Raw genomic sequence first — 15,657 nt, 5'->3', positions numbered from 1 at the left:
TGCCTGCCACACAGTAAGCGCTCAAGAGTTGTTTCCGGCAAATTATTATCTATAACCGTCTCCCACCCCCTAACTCTGGTGGAACGTGGGTGGATATTACAAGAAAACAGTTATTTCCTCTTTAAGATCCAGGCTGGGCCGGGAGCCAGCCACTCTTTCCAAATTTTCCAATCCCCGCTTGGCATTTTCCGCCTGCTGACCTCCGATTGGACGATATGCACCAATCAGAAGCCGGAGCGGGACCTGCCAGGCTCCCAGCTCCGCCCCTGCGCGGGCCCTTCCCCCTGCCCTGTCGGCCCCGTTGCTATGGGGACAGGCGGGCGGTTGGGGGGGGGGAAGCCCCGGATGTTCGTTGGGTATTCAACATGGCGGCGGCAGTGGCCGCGGTGGACGCGGCGCAAGAGAGCTGAGGGCGGCGCGAGGGCGCGGAGTTCGGGGCCGAGCAGGTAGGCCGCGAACGATTGCGAAGCTGGGTCCGTAGGGTCAACGATCTGGGGGAGGATTGGGGTGGTCCGGACGGAGCTGTGGGAGAACGCTTATGAGAGTAGGGGGCGGGTCCGTCAGGGTCAAAGTTCGCTCCTGCAGGGAAGGGTCGCATGGGAGGGGTCGGGGGTCAACGCTGAGGGGAGGGAGGTGTGAGGGAGGTCGGAGGTCAAACTGTAGCCAAGGGGGCGTGGCGAAGGGGAGCGCAAAGTTCGAAATTTGAATTGGGGGCGCTTTCGAGGGGATCCGTGAGCGTCTAAAAAGAGGTCAAAGTTAATGATATGAAGGGAGGGTGCGGCTGCGAGGGTCAGGAATCAAACCTAGAGGTGCGACGGATTGGAACAGATAAACGAGATTTAGGTTGGGGGCCGCCTTTTATGGGCTCAAAAGTGGAATGTGGCCAGAAAGGGCAAAGGTCGGAAACTGAAGGGCAGACAGATGGTCTGAAGGGTTGAAAATTAAAACCCAAATGGGGCGTATGGGGGAAAGGGGACATCCTGGGCAGAGGTCAGAGGTATTTCCTGATGGGAAGAGGAGCCTCTCTCCCACAAATGATGATGATGATAATAATAGACACTCATAAAGCATTTAGGTGCCAGATCTTGTTCTAAATGCCATACATACATTAACACATGTGTAATTCTCACTACAATCTCATGGGTTTGGTGGTGTTATTCCCATTTTAAGATGAGGAAACAGGATCAGAGAAGTTAAGTGAATTGCCCGAAGCCACCTAGACTCATGTACTTTGGACTTGTTACCAGGAGGGATCTGTCCCTGGAGAGGGACATCATGCTTGGTAAAGTAGAGGGTCAGCAAAAAAGAGGAAGACCCTTGAGGAGTGGAACTGACACCGTGGCTGCAACAATGGGCTCAAACATAGCAAGGATTGTGACGATGGTGGATGGCACAGGGGTTTTGTTCTTTTGTACACAGGGTAGCCATGAGTTAGAGGCGACTCATGGTACCTAACTACACTGCTACCTAGTGAACAAGTTGTGGGGCTGGGATTTGAACTCTGGAGTTCTGGCCCCAGAGTTGTTCTGTGCTCCTCTGCCGCTCATAATGGTTAATGTTTAATGAGGGCAGCTCTATGTCAGGCACTGTATTCAGTGCCCCGTGTACCTGGTGCCATTCCATCCCTACTACAGTCTTGTCAAGTGGGCAGTAGGGTTAGACCCATTTTACACATGATAAAAGTGAGGCTCAGAGGGCTTCTAATAGGTGGCAAAGGCAGATTTGAACCTGGGTCTGAATGATTCCAGAGCTCCTGCCTCCAGTTGACACACTGCCACATGGTAGATTGCCTGTGCATCTGTTCCTGGAAGCAGGGGGCTGGGCCACTACCTCCCTGGGCAGGAATGGATTGTCTCTGGCCTCTGTGGAAGGGTGTGATCGGGAGGAGCAGTTCCCATGGGCCTATGGGGGGCAGGAGTGGGTGTTTATGGGTGGCCCAAAGAGCAGTGGGGATGGTCCAAGTGAGTCTGAAGGGCTTCTGGTTGGGAGACATGTCCCTGGGTGGTGACCCATGCAAAGCCAGGCACTGTCTGTTCTTAAAGCCCCAAGGTCTCACAGTGGCCCTCAGTCAAGCCCACCTCATTTCCTACTGCTCTCCCTGTCACTCCCCATGGCCCAGGCACACAGGCACACCAGCATCTTTGCTATTCTTCAGCTCTGCAGGCTTATGCCTCTGCCAGCTCTTTGACCTTCCTCTTCCCTCTGCCTGGAGTCCTTTCCCCACCCTGCCCCTTCTGGTCTCACTCACTCACAGCCTGGCCCTGACCACCCAGCTCTGCCAGCCCTCAGGCACCCTTTATCTCATTATCTGGTTTCCTTCCCAGCCCTTCCCTGTGTCCTTACCTTGGGTATTAGGTCAGATATTTGCCTTCTCCACTGGAATGTGGGCCCTGGGAGGGCAGGAACTTTTTCAGCCTTGTTCCTTCCTTGAATCCCCGCCTGAAGCCCTGCCTGGCACACAGAGGGTGCTCTGTAGCTGGTGGTAGGATGCTGGGCCCTGCTGGGTGCTGGAACTGTACACTGGACAAGACTCACAGAGTCTCTAGTCTCAGAGTATTCTCAGTGTCCCCTGATGGGAGCAGACTGGTACCAGACCTTCAGACAGCAGCACACAGTTTCATCCTTACAAATGTGACAGGGGCGTGTTCAGGGAGCCAGGAGAGGGCCATACCATGGGGGGAGGGGACATTCAGGAGAGAGGTCAAAGGTGTTTTCTTTGGGTGGAGGAGCCTCTCTCCCTCAGATAGCGGTGATAATAGCAAACACTCCCAGATCCGGTTCTAAACGCAAGTGTGTCCCTTGGGGAAGCTCTGAGGAGGGGTGGGAAAGGTGCACCAGGCAGAGGGAACAGTGTGTGCAAATGCCCTGGGTGTGAGTGGAGGTCAGGGGACAGGTGCAGAGTCAGGGGCCTGTAGCAGCATATAGCCTTGCAGGGTCAGGGTAGACCCCTGGGGGCAGTAGGGTGGGGGGGGCAGGACGAGGAGCTGCTCTGTGTGTGCGGAGCTGTGTGTGGCGGTACTGGGGGCAGCTCAGAAAGGCGAGGAGCAGGGATGCAGTGTTCACCCCCCAGCTCCATCCTCACAGGCTGTGTGCCTGAGGCCAAGTTACTTAAGTTTCTGTGCTTCAGTTTCCTTCTCCGCAAAATGGGGATCGTGTTGTGTCTTCCTGAGAATTGCTGTGAGGCTGCAGAGGGTGCGTGCACGTGGAGTGCCTGGTGCCGGCGGCACGCAGCTTTCGCGGGCTAAGCATTAGCCTCTATGCTGCTGCCGCTGCCACCTGGGAAGAACATTTCTCTGCCTGAGGCAGATTTAGTCCCTGATTTCTCTGTCCATCGCCCTGATTTGGGGGAGGTTATGTGTGCCTGTCTCTAACCCCCGACCTGTGCCTCTCAGCAGGCAGGTGGGCAGGAAAGGCCAGACCGTGAAAGCCGGGGCAGGGAGATGGCTTGCCCAGCTGAGTAACAGGCCTCAGCAAGTGGTGAGCAGGCGTCCACATGGGAAGCTCAGTCTAGCCCCAGCAGTGGGGGAGCTATCTCAGTTGGGACTGCTTTGTGCGTAGGTGATAGAAAATCCAGCTTAAACTGGCTCAAGCCAAAAGGGCGTTGATGAGTGATGGCTTCAAGTGGAGTTGGATCCAGGCGCCAGAGAAATTCTCTTGAGTTTGCCTGACTCCGTCCGTCTCTGGGCTCTACTTTCCTCTGGCCACCTCTCACCAGGAGCTCAGCTGACCCAGCCGCCCTTCTCCAGCAGCCCCAGTGCTAGCCCCTGGATGAACTCTTTAGGGGGCAGAGAATGTAGTGCCCCAATTGGCCAGGCCAGCCCAGTCATTTGCCCGAACTGTGTGATCTGAGAGTTGGGGAGGCATAGTTTCCAAAGGCAGAGGTGGGCCTGGGGACCACTACGGAGGTGGGAAGATGCCACCCAGGGGGCATCTCAGAGATGGTGAGGGGCCTCCCTTTCCCTCTGCCCCCTGACTTCTTCCGGCAGCCGCCCCACCTCCACTGGCTCTGGCATGGTCAGTGAGCGGGCAGCCTACTCAGCGTCTCAGGGCTTGGGCCAGATAAGGAGAGATTGGGTTTTGCACTGGGGACCCGTGTTCATGTCCCTACCCCGTCACTTACCAGCTGTGGGACCTTGGGCAAGTGATTTCTTACTTGATGTTTTTTTCCTTTATAGTTCATTTAAGGCAGTGAGAAAGTAGAGCTCCCAGTATAATGAGATGCCCATGCATCCAGTGCCCAGCCTGGGACCGACCGTATTGTGGGTACAGCTAGAGGCCGAGAACCTTTCCACACTTCCTTTCCCCTCCTTCCCTTCCAGTGGTAGCCACTGCCCTGGATCTGGTGTTCATCGTTCTGCTGCAGGTTTTCCTGCCTTTTCTACCCTTGCATGCATTCACAAACAGCAGAGCGGTGGGTCTCAACCCTTGTGACACATTGGAATCATCTGGAGAGCTTTGAAGAAATGCTGTTGCCCAGGCCCTGCCCGTAGGGATTCTGATTCCTTCGGTCCAGGGTGGGGCCCAGGCCTCAGCACCTTGAAAGCTCCCCAGGTGATTCCCCTGTCCCACCAGGGTTGGTCATCATTCTTAGAGTTCACCTGAATGCTGTTGTGCTAAACGTGTCCTTCGGCAACTTGCTTTTTTCCCCCAGCATTAGAGTTTGGATGTTTCTCCATGTGGACGTGTGTAGGGCTAAGGCAGGCCGTCTGTTCTCCCTGCTGTTGAGTATTTCTTTTTGTGATTGCACCGCACAGGAGCTATCCAGTCTCCTTTTGGTGGCCTTTTAGGTGGTTGCTGGTGGGGGACCGTGACAAACAGCACTGTGATGAGTGTTCTAGAGTATGTTCCCTGAGTGCTGTGGCCAGAGTCCGGGGCATACACCTGGCAGTAGCAGTGCTGGACCTTCCGCTTTCCTGTTGTTGTTAGGTGCTGCTGAGTTGCTTCTGATTCACAGCAACCCTGTGTACAACAGAACGAAATACTACCCAGTCCTGCACCATCCTCACAATTGTTGCTAACCCCCTTCCTACAAGTTGCCAAATTGCTCTCCTAAGCGGCTGTACCAATATGCTTCCCAGCAGGGCTTGGGTCCCTTTGCTCCACCTCTTTCTTTGGGCAAGTTTGTGGCCCTCCCTAGAAGGGTTTACCCAGCCGTGAGATGAATGGTCTTGGGGACTCCCCAGCCTGGTTGGGAACAGTCCGGGATATGGTTCATGGACAGGCTTAGCCAGGGCCTGGCACCCAGTAAGTCCCCATGCTCAGAGGAATAGGCTGGAAGGAGCTTTGACCTTTGCCCTCCAGAGCATCCAGGAGAAGGGCTGCAGCTTTGACCCATCTCCTCTGCCAGGGAGCTCTCACGCCTGACAGTTGGGAAAGGAAACTGGACTGACTTGGATCTCAGGAAGGAGGCAAAGAAGGAGGTTAAGCTTGGAAAGGAATGGGCAAAACCTCCTTACACCCTTTTGGGAACTTGACCGTCAGTCTCTGCACAGCCCTGACCCTGCCCTCATGGAGTATAGCACAGTGGGGGAGACAGACTTGTCCCCTAGATGCTGGCAACCCAGAGGGGTCAGGGCCTGAACAGGGGAGGCACAGGGTCAGGGCTGGGATGGGGGGAGCACAGGTGTCTGTGGAAGCCCTGCAAAGGGGCCTGACCAGCCCGAAGAGTCAATGAGGGCTTCCTGGAGGAGTGTGTCAGGCTGCGAAAGGAGATGGGAAATGTAGAGTAGGTAGTGGGTACAGAAAGTGTAAAGGCCCTGAGATTGGAATGAATGACCTTGGGATGTTCAAGGAACATCCGCATGGCTGAGTGGGGGATAAGTGAGATGTGGGAGGGTGTGGCAGATAACTCCGAGACTGACAGGCTGAGGTAGGGAGTGTGGATTTCACTCTGTGCGTAATGGGAAGTCACTGGAGGATCTCACACATCTGGTTTCTCTTTTATAAAGATGGCTGAGTCTGCTGTGTGGGGAACAGAGTGTGGAGCACGTCAGCAAGGAGTCCTGTGAGGAAGCTGCTGTGATGGCCCAAGCAGGAGAAGAAGGTGGATAGGACCAGGCAGTGAGGGAGGATGGTCCTTTGTGCCAACCAAGGTTCTGAGTACTTCACCCATATAAACTCATTTAACCTTCGCAACAACCCGGGAGCAGGTGCTTTATCATTCCCATTTTACTGATGAGAACACTGAGACCCAGAGAGGTACATGACTTGCTTGAGGTCACACAGACAAGTAGCAGAGGCAGGGTTTGAATCCTGGGCAGTAGGACTCCAGCGTCACTGCTCATCAGGCTGCCCTCCAATGATTTGGAAGTGGTTTTAACAAGACAAGCTACTTCCTGTCCAGTGATTCTTACCCAGGCTCCTCTTTAGACGAAAGTTCCATAGGGCATACTCGACCTGAGTGGTTTCTAGGCAGTGGGTCCCTGCCTCCCTCAGAACCCCCAGTACCCTCTTTCCCTTTTTTGTCCAGGGCCTCCCCTCCCTGTCCTGCTGGCTCACAGTAGCCAGACTTCCTGGCCAGACACCAGGCAGGGGTGTCCCCAGCAGCTGTTTCTCCCATTACCCGAGCCTGATGGCCGCAGGCTGCCAGCAGGATACAGTCTCCTTCCCAGTTGCGGCCAGGAAAATGGGACCCTTCCCGCCCCAGCCACCCATCCAGGGCTGAGGCTTATTGTCTGCCAGGTGCCGTGGCCCACAGGAAGTTTGAGGGGGTCAGGGAGAATCCGAAGGGGAACTCTCCCAGGTCCCAGGGGAGCCAACTGTGGCAGATGCAATAGAAGCCACTGCCTTCTGCAGCCTGCCTCCTTGGGCCCTCAGCCCCTGCCCTGACCTTCCCCAGGCCGCTAGGTGCTCCGCTGTTGACCTCGGGGGGCAATGGGAACTCCCCTGCAGGGCCACATGGTCCACAGAGTCCCTCATCTGGCGCCCCCTAGCGGGGGGCCACTGAGACAGAGACTCAACCTCCCTGGGCCCTGGCCTTGTTGCCTGTTAAATGAGGGCTATAGTAGCTATCTCTCGGGCTCCTGGGAGGCTTTATGCAGGTGATGTGCTCAGCACGTTGCCTGGCCCGGTGAGCTCTTGGAGTTACACGTCCTAATTTGAACAGATCCAGCCTCCGTGCCCTCCCCTGGGCTGCGGTTTCCTCTTGGCCTGCGTCCTCCTGTTGTGTGCCTTAATAACCCTGCTTCTGGCAGTGTGGCGGCTCCGGTGGGCCGGCCACGAGGACGTCAGCTTTAGGAGCATCATCTCCGGCCTCTCTCCAGAGTCCCCAAGGGGAGGTGTTATTAATCTCATTTTTCTTTTCCTGCATTTTAATTTTAAGGAGGCACATTTTTGTTTTGTGTGCATATGTTACCTGTTCCCCTAAATAATAGTTGAAAAAGTGCACACAGATGGGTACGCAGTGACAAGGATGCTGTGCTCCCCACTCGGTCCTCCTTCCTGGAGATAGCCCTTCTTCCTGCTTCCTCTGGTTTCTTTCTTGCCATGTTTTTTCATTTACAAACCGCAGTTCTCCGCCACTTTTTTTGTGTTTTTATGCAAACGGAGCAGACTTAACTGGTTTGTGTTCTGCCCTCCCCACCCCCCCCCAGCCCCCTTACCTTTTCAATACTGGTCTGTCCTAGAGCACCTTGCAGGGCTGTGTGATGCTCCCTGTGCCTAGACTGTCAGGCCATTCTGGTCTCCCCTGCCTCCAATCAGGGCGGCACACGCGCGTGACTGTAGCTGTGGACCCACACGTAGGAGTGGGTTGTGTGAAGATGTGTTCCCTGTTAACTCTGGTGGAGTGTCCTGTCCTTCCAGAGAGGACAGGCCAGTGGACACTCCCACCTCCGGTGTCTGATGGCCCCAGGCTTTCCTCACACCCTGATCAGCATGGCCGAGGTGTCATCTCACGCTTTGGCCTTTGCCGGTTAGATAGGCAACCAGTGGTCCTCAGTGGTTCTGATTTTGATGAGTAAAGTGGAGCAGCTTTGTGTTTATTGACAGCCATCGGGATTGCCTTTTCTGGGAGCTGTCTGTCATGATACCTCTACTTTCCTGAGAAGGGGAAACTGAGGCATAGATCGGGAACCCCACTGCAAGTAAGTGGCAGATCCAAGACTCCAGCCCAGGTCTACCTGGCCCCAGTCTGGAGCTCATAACCCTCTGACACAGCAGAGGTTGAGGGCACAGACTCTGGAGCCAGATGGCCCAGCTTCTTGTCCCAGCTCGGCCATTTGCTAGCTGTGTGACCTTGGAAAAGTTACTTCTCTGTGCCTCAGTTTCCTCATCTGTAAAATGGGAATGATGGTACTTCTTCGTAGAGTTGTTTTGAGGTTATAAATGCCTATTCTGCAGGCAAAATACAAAGTAATTGCTCAAGGACTGTTAGCTGTTAGTGTTAGTAGTCGTAGTAGTATTATATGTAATAATGTTAACAGACATCGTTCTAAGTGCTTCCCAAGAACTTGCTGAGTCCTCCCGACAGCCCCAAGACCTAGGTGTTATATTATTATTCCCTTTATAGGGGAAGAAATGGAGAACCTAGGAGACTTGTCCGGAGTCACAGAGCAAACAGAGCTGGGATCTGGACCTGGATGCCTGGCTGCTGAGTCTGGCCCCTAACCACTATGGAACACTACCTCTGCTGCCACCGTAACTAAGCTAGAGGAAGTAGAAGGCTCTCCCTCTCCTCTGCCTTCTATTGTGTCTTCATTCCAGACAGGCTAGAGCAGAGCTTTTGAGGGGAGCACCTTGACAGGTGGGGGCCTCCCTCCCTGCTCTCTTGGCTCCCACCCCTGGGCGCCCCTGCCTGGCCCTGGAAACTCTTGATAAAGCGGCATTGTGTGGTGGTTTCGGCCTTGCTTACCCCAGTTTCAGCCACTCCCACACCGCGGGGAAGCTCCTCTCCCCTCTGCCCTCCATGGCCAGCACTGGGAAAGGGGAGAAAGTAGGCCACTGCAGGCTGCCGGAGGGCTGAGCTTCTCTGCAGACGCAGCCCCCAGCTGAGCCCCCCACGCAGGCAGCCCTCGCCCACTTCCCTGGGGCCTGGGCTGCCACGCCTCTGCAGCCTGTCTTCCTCCCAAATCTCCCAGAGCAGCCTCATACAGAGTGTTTGATTCTGAAATGCTGTGTATATATTTACATGCCTTTATAACTCTGTTACTTTTTAAAACCTTTAATTGTGAGTATAATATGTCCATAGAAAAGTCAATAAAGCGGCATCAGTTTAGCAGATAATTGGAATGTAAATGAACACTTCACCACCACCTATGTGAAGACAGATAACGAAGCACCCAGGAGCCCCCTGGAGCCCCCTCTGGATCACAACCCCCAAATACCGATCACCCTCCTGACTTTGGTGGTCATCGTGTCCTTGCTTTTCCTGAGAGTTTTTACACCTGAGTGTGCCGCTCTCAGTTATGTGCCGTTGCTTTGCCTGCCGTTGAACTCAGTGTAAAGGGAACCCTACCCTGTGTGCTTGTTTGTGTCCGGCTGCTGTAAGCATTTTGTCCGTGAGATCCAGCCGCGTGGTTGGGTGCACGTCTAGCTCATTCATCCTCGTTGCTGTCTAGTATTTCCCTGATAGGTGACTGACTTCTCCGTCTCCTGCTGTGCTGGCGGCTTGCCTGGTCTCCTGGCGTGAGTGCGCGCCTTTTTCTGGGGAGTGCATGCAGGACTGTGATGGCTTAAGGCCAAGGGTAGAGCATGTCACCTTCAGTAGACTCAGCCACAAAGTTTCCTACAGCGGTTGTGCCTGTTTACACTCCCACCTGTGACACGTGAGAATGTTTGTTGTGCCACGTCCTCACCAGCACTTGGTCAGACTTTTTCATGGACCTTGGCACTTTGTTAAACAATTCTTTTCTACTGTAAAAGTAACAAGTGTTTGTCCTAATCAGATCGGTCTCTCTTGTTCCTTCCTCTCTCCTCCCCATGTTCAGTCCACTGTTACCGCTTTACAAATATGTGTCCAGTGCTTATTCCTTGATAGGCCTCATGCTGCGGCCGAGGTTGGACACAAACAGCAGGTAGCCCTCCCTGAGCTCACAGCGCTTGGCCAAAGAAAGACACAGAGACAGGTAAACGAAACCAGACTGCCGCTTCCCAAGCTCCCCGACTCCCAGTGACCCTGTCTCTTTATAGGCACCCCGTCCATCCTTTTGACTGGGCCATCCTGACTTGTCTCTTCCCCTCTTACTCCACATAGAAAATACCTGGAGAGCTGGCGGGTTTACCTTCGCTGTATAACTTGGTGCCTCGCACTCTTCTTCATCATCCCCTCAGCTCAAGCCACCCTCGTCTGCCCGGGACCATTGGAGGGGCCTCTTCACTTCCTGCTCCCACTTCTGCCTACAGTCTGTTCCCCACATGCAGCCAGAGCAGCCCTGCGAACACCTAAGTCAGATCATATCCCTGCCCTGTTCATGGCCCTCCAGTGGCTCCATCTCATTCAGGAGGAAAGTCTACAAGGTCACGGGAAGTCTAGGCCCAGCCTTCCTGTCTGCGGTGTCCATCCTGGCCTTCCCTCCCTCCCTGCCTGCTGCACTGTCCTTAAACATTCCAGGCTGGCTGCTGCCTCAGGCCTTTGTTCCTGCTGCCCTCCATTCAGACCAGTCTCTGCTGACCTGCTCCCTCACTGAGACTGTCCCTGACCCTGTCTGTAGTGGTAGCTTCCATCACTGCCACTCTCTCCCCACCTTTCCCTGCTTGGTTTTCTTCGTAGCATCATCATTTGCGGGTCTGCTCCTTTATCATCTCCCTCCCCTCACTGTAACTTAGCTTCACAAGAGGTGAGAGGTGGAGGGGCATGCTGTGTGTCCTCAGAGTTTGGCGTGTAGTAGTTGCTCAATAAACACAGGTTGACTGACTGAATAAGCTGTTATCACCAGAGTATATAACAGAGGATCTGCCCTGGGCAGGGCAAGGCAGGGCAGGGCGGGGCTGGCTTTCCTGAGAAGGGAAGCCGACAGGAGTTAAGCTGGGAGCAGGCATGGGCACTCGAGGCCACCTGTGCAGAGGTCCACCAGTGAGACAGTGCAGGGGCTTTTTTTTTTTTAATTAACTTTTATTGAGCTTCAAGTGAACGTTTACAAATCAAATCAAACTGTCACATATAAGTTTATATACACCTTACTCCGTACTCCCACTTGCTCTCCCCCTAATGAGTCAGCCCTTCCAGTCTCTCCTTTCGTGACAATTTTGCCAGCTTCCAACTCTCTCTATCCTCCCATTCCCCCTCCAGACAGGAGATGCCAGCACAGTCTCAAGTGTCCACCTGATACAAGTAGCTCACTCTTCATCATCATCTCTCTCCTACCCACTGTCCAGTCTGATGAGTTGTCTTCGGGAATGGTTCCTGTCCTGGGCCAACAGAAGGTTTGGGGACCATGACTGCTGGGATTCCTCTAGTCTCAGTCAGACCATTAAGTCTGGTCTTTTCATGAGAATTTGGGGTCTGCATCCCACTGTTCTCCTGCTCCCTCAGGGGTTCTCTGATGTGCTCCCTGTCAGGGCAGTCATCGGTTGTGGCCGGGCACCATCTAGTTCTTCTGGTCTCAGGATGATGTAGGTCTCTGGTTCATGTGGCCCTTTCTGTCTCTTGGGCTCTTAGTTATCGTGTGACCTTGGTGTTCTTCATTCTTCTTTGATCCAGGTGGATTGAGAACAATTGATGCATCTTAGATGGCTGCTTGCTAGCGTTTAAGACCCCAGGCGCAACATTTCAAAGTGGGATGCAGAATGTTTTCATAATAGAATTATTTTGCCAATTGACTTAGAAGTCTGCAGGGGCTTTTGAGGAACTGAAGGAAGACTAACGTACAGTTCCCAGGGCAGCCTGGGTTTGGCCCTTTCTAGAATGAGGGTCCTTTGGGCGTTCTAGGGTTCCCCTGAAGTCCAGTGTGTAGCGTAGTTATCCTGGCACCTGGCATAGGAATACAAATGTGATTGTTTTCTTTTTATCCACCAAATGCTGTGGCATGCCTGGCCCCGGCCATGCGGTGTGCTGGCCTCCAGGGGTACAGTGGCGGAGCCACAGACCCAGTTGGTCTCCATCTGGAGCGTGTCTTTTGGCCCCTCAGCCTTGTAGGCCACCCAATGCTTGGAGGCAGGAGAAGGCCTAAAGTGACCTTGGGCCTGGGGATCCTTACTCTGGGTACAGGGCCTTCTGTAGGGTGATTAATAGGGAAAAGTAATTGAGGGTTTGCCAAGTGCCAGGCCCTGTGCCCTGCCCAGCTGTCTCAGGCCTCTGCTGAATCTTCCCTGGAATCTCAGGAGATGGCCACAACCATCTGACCCATTTCCCAGATGAGGAGAATGAGGCAGCCCCAGTGTGTGCCTCGTCCTGCAGGCTAGTGCTAAGAAAATCTGGCGATGGCTCCCTGGAGTGCAGTTTGCATTTCCTTGGTGGCTAACCAGGTGGAGCAGCTCTCCCTGTCTGTGGGACCTCTGGCTCTCCAGGTCCTAATTAAAGCTACCTGTTTTTCTGTGTTTTGGTTTTGTATTTCTTTGAGTTCTTTGCAGATTCTGGATAAGAGCCCTTTGTTTCCAATATGTTACACTTACCACAGCCTGTGGATACTCTTCGCTTTCTTTGTGTCTTGGTGAAGGGAAGTGCTTAATTTTAATGTAGTTGTAACCGTTGCCCAGGACTGCTGTAACAAAGTACCGCAAGCAGCACAGTTAAAACAACAAACAGTAATTCTCACACTTTTGAAGGCCAGAAGTCCAAAATCAGGGCGTGCCTCCCTGAAAGTTCTGGGGGAAGGTCCTGCCTCCTCTCTTTCCAGCATTCCTTGGCTTGTGGCAGCTTAACTCTAATCTGTCTTCACATGGCTGTCTTTCCTCTGCATGTCTCTCGTAAGGACACCAGTCACATTGGAGTAGGGCTACCCCTACTCCAGCATGATCTCATGCTAACTTAGCTGATTACATCTGCGGAGACCCTATTTCACATTTACAGGTACCGGCGGTTAGGATTCAGCATCTCTTTTTGAAGGACACAGTTCATCCCGTGACAGAAGTCAGCTTTGTCAGTCATTTCCTTTACAGTTTTATAGTTTTGCCTTTCACAGTTAGTCTTCGTACCCTCTGAAATTGTGTTTCTGTGTATGGCGTGAGAGGGGTCCAATTTCATTTTTTCCACATGGATACCAAGTCATCCAATCACGATTTATTAAAAACAGACCGACTTTTCTCCACTGCTGCCTTTGTCATAAATCATGTATCTATGTAAGTGGGTCTGTTTCTGGGTGCTCTTTTCTTTTCTATTGCTTATTTATCTATTCCTGTATCAATACCACACGACCTTAACTTCTGTAGTTTATAGTAAGTTTCGGTCTCAGGTAGAGCAAGCTTTCCCACTTGTTGTTCAAGAGTGTCTTGGCTATTTGTGGCTCTTTGCAGTTCCATTTACAGGTTAGACAAGCATCTTGAGAGTACACACACACACACACACACACGAGTCTCCCAGTCCATGAACGTGGTATAGCTCTCCATTTGTTTATGTCCTCAGTGTATCTCAGAAAAGGGCTGTACTTGTTGGGTTTACTTGGAGGAGCTTCGTGATGTGGCGGGGAAAGTGCCATCCTAAAGACCTTGTCTCCATTCAGAGGAGTGGTGAGAGTCCAAGATCAGCACAGTGCTGACATACCTCCACTCTCCAACTTTTTCACCCTTCTGACACCAGCCATCCGCCCCCACGACACTCCCTGCTGGGTTCGACGGTTCGTTGCGATGGCCACACGGAACTCACAGATCATACTCATGGTCAAGTGGCTTATTAGAGAAGTAACGTGCTACAGCTCAGAATCAGGATCAGGGTCAACTTGGAAGTAACAGGGACAACTCAGGAGACAAGATACAGCTCATCAGTTAGCATGGCTCCCAGCCAAGACAGCACTCAGCTTTTTCTTGGCCGTGTCTGCAGGCAGCCCTTCTCTTTGTCTGGCTGTCCCTGTAGGCAGGCCTCTCAGCTGTGCCCGCTGCCAGGCCTTCTCTCAGCCTTTGCCCTGCTCGGGAAAGTGCTACAGCTCTTTAGGTCCACTGACAACTGCCCAGAGGCACCACACTGTGCCAGCAAGCCTCTTGCCTGAAGGCACTCAGCTGTGTCTCACCCAGTGGGTCGGCAAGCCCACTGCAGCAGTCTCGCGCTGGTCTCCTGGTTCCTGCCGCTGCTGCTGCTGCTGCCGCCATGCCATCTCTGGTATTACACCTGTCTCCTATGTCAAGGGAGGTTCTCAGCACAGGGACCCCAGGTTCAAAGGACGTTTTCCACTCCAGGCCCTTCTTGGTGGTAGTGAGGTGTCCCCCCCAACCTGTGTGTTTGGCCCTTATGTAAACCTACTTCTTGTCAATTTCAAGTCATGGCCCTCCCACCAGGGCTCGAACTTACCAATCCCCTTGATAGGCCACGGTCATTTAATTTGCGTAGTAATTGACCAATTCCCACAAAGTCACTTAAACCTGCTGGGTGGTTTTACATACCCATTTGCATAGTGAATCTTGGTAGCACAATGGTTAAGAGGTACAGTGCAGTGGTTAAGAGATTGGCTGCTAACCAAAAGGTCAGCAGTTCGAATCCACCAGCTGCTCCTTGGAAACCCTATGGGGCAGTTCTTCTTTGCCCTATAGGGTCGCTATGAGTCGGAATCAACTCGACAGCAATTTGAAGCCCTGGTGGTGCAGTGGATAACTGCTTGGCTGCTAACCGGAAGGTCGGCAGTTCGAATCCACCAGCTGCTTCTTGGAAACCCTACAGGGCAGTTCTACTGTGTCCTATAGAGTTGCTATGAATCGGAATCGACTTAATGGCAATGGGTTTGATTTTTGTTTTTTTTATTTGCATAGCAGTCTGACCAATCACTTGTAAGATTGTAACCCAGCCAGTCATTTTTGGCAGAATTATAAGCTCAAGACCAGAAAGTGTGCTGCACTGCAGAGGGTCTGTGCCCTCCACTCCCACAAGGTGCCTTGTTCCCCTAGGTTTGGCCTTGCTGGCTGAGGATGTCACAGGGTGGCAGGAGCCCAGCTCTCCCATTCCCTGCTTTTGCTCCAGCCCCACCCTCCTTCCCAGGGTGCATGGAGAGGAGGTGGTAATTTTCCTGAATGATTTCAAGGGCTAATTAAAGGTTTTCCTTGACTAATCAGCTTACAGTTTAATTATCTGGGAGTAGGCTCAGGGCTTCGGGAAAACAGGTCTGGTGGGGTCTCCCCATTGTGTGGCACTATGAGCCAGTTCCCAGCCCTACTCCGCGGGGGCTGGAGGACCTGGGGATACCCCGGCACCCTCCAGAGCATCCACGGGGTTCTCCATCCCTGCGAGGAACAGGAGGGAGGACCAGCAGGTGCTTAAAACCCTTCCCTGGCTCCCACTGTCGGAAGAGGTGCCAGCTCCTGTCCCTCCTCAGACTTTGACAGACCTTGTTGTCGTCGTCCCCTTGCACTCCTGGCTTCCTGGCGTTCCTACGATGCTCTCAGTTTCATGTATTCTCAGGGCCTTGGTTTAAAGGTCCCCACCTCTGGGAAGCTTTATCAGGCTGCCCCTCCCTCACCAGAGCAGGTGACAACCTTTGCCAGCCCCTGGCCTTCTGTCTGGTTCACGGTGCATCAACTTGTTCGCTGGCTCGCCGACACTCAGAAGCATATTCGTCCCCTGGTAGACGCCTGGACTGG

The 15,657-nt window shown here is 53.3% G+C and overlaps 1 protein-coding gene across 4 annotated transcripts in view; it reads left to right on the top strand.

Annotated features, from left to right (window-relative positions):
- The first annotated feature begins 346 nt into the window (after positions 1-346).
- Positions 347-15,657, top strand: part of PAK4 (p21 (RAC1) activated kinase 4) — a 51,197-nt gene continuing 35,886 nt past the window's right edge. For all 4 annotated transcript variants that reach the window (XM_049900766.1, XM_049900765.1, XM_049900760.1 and 1 more), the window contains exon 1: positions 347-446. The gene's annotated coding sequence lies outside the window, so the exon portion shown is untranslated. The remainder of the gene's footprint in view (positions 447-15,657) is intronic.

Source organism: Elephas maximus, chromosome 11 (assembly GCF_024166365.1).
Source record: "Elephas maximus indicus isolate mEleMax1 chromosome 11, mEleMax1 primary haplotype, whole genome shotgun sequence".
Classification (NCBI taxonomy): domain Eukaryota; kingdom Metazoa; phylum Chordata; class Mammalia; order Proboscidea; family Elephantidae; genus Elephas; species Elephas maximus.
This window is presented reverse-complemented; position numbering and strand designations above follow the sequence as displayed.